Source organism: Myotis davidii, unplaced genomic scaffold, assembly GCF_000327345.1.
Source record: "Myotis davidii unplaced genomic scaffold, ASM32734v1 scaffold1241, whole genome shotgun sequence".
Taxonomy (NCBI): domain Eukaryota; kingdom Metazoa; phylum Chordata; class Mammalia; order Chiroptera; family Vespertilionidae; genus Myotis; species Myotis davidii.
This window is the reverse complement of record NW_006291022.1, coordinates 15844-17016: the sequence shown is the minus strand read 5'-3', so window position 1 is coordinate 17016 and position 1173 is coordinate 15844.

The window sequence follows — 1173 nt, the reverse complement described above, 5'->3', positions numbered from 1 at the left end:
ACTGTAGTATTTTTTTTGTAATAGACAAAGATTAGGAAGTGGCAAAATATTGATCAGTAATAGATTGATTAAATTTCTGGTAAATCCACACTATAGACTAGTATTTTTTTCTGATAAAACAATATACATAATATATTAGGTGAAAAATAGTGTACAGAATGGTATGCGTAGTATGATCCCAAATAATATCTGTGCACATATAATTTATCTACATAAGCATTTTTGTTGGCATATATAAAACAACAACAACACCTGGAAATAGTCAATTGAAAAGTTAGTAGTGGTTTTCACAGGATTTATCCTAGAATTGAGGTAAATGAACTATCATGGTGGTTATCAGAAGGGCGGAAAATTTGAGATATTTTTATTTTATCTCCCTTCTTTTCCTGTTTAACACCTACTTTCCTTCATCTCAGCTCAAAATTTTACTTCCTTTTCCCCTCAAGGAAGCCTTCCCTAATTCCAAGACTCTACCACTTCTTTTACTGTGTTAACAGTGTTCCTTTCTTTCACAGTATTTTTCGGTTTGTATGTATATATGATTATTTCATGAAGGTCTTGTTTCCACTATGAGAGCAGAGTTCAGTGTCTGCTTTTTTTCACCAACATATTCACAATAAGCGTAGCACTTATGGCACCTCTCTGCCATCCCCTCCCTCTCCTAATATTATGATGTGGACATTTGAATTTTGCTCAGTATTATGTAAAGGCTATAAAAGTGTAGCTTTTATTTTTTTTATTTTTATTTTTTCCCCTTTATTTATTTATTTCTTTTCTTTTCTTTTTTTTATTGCTTAAAGTATTACAAAGGGTATTACATATGTGTCCATTTTTCCCCCCGCCTAGACAGTCCCCTAGCCTCCCCTATCCCCCAGTGTCTTATGTCCATTGGTTATGGTTATATGCAGGCATACAAGTCCTTTGATTGATCTCTTACCCCCACCCCCACCCCCAATGATCCCGAGCCTTCCCACTGTAATTTGACAGTCTGTTCGATATTTCTCTGCCTCTGTATCTATCTTTTTGTTCATTAGGTTATAGTGTTCTTTACTAGCCATAAATGAGTGAGATCATGTGGTATTTTTCTCTCACTGCCTGGCTTATTTCACTTAGCATAATGCTCTCCAGTTCCATCCATGCTGCTGCAAATGGTAAGAATTCTTCCTTTTTTAT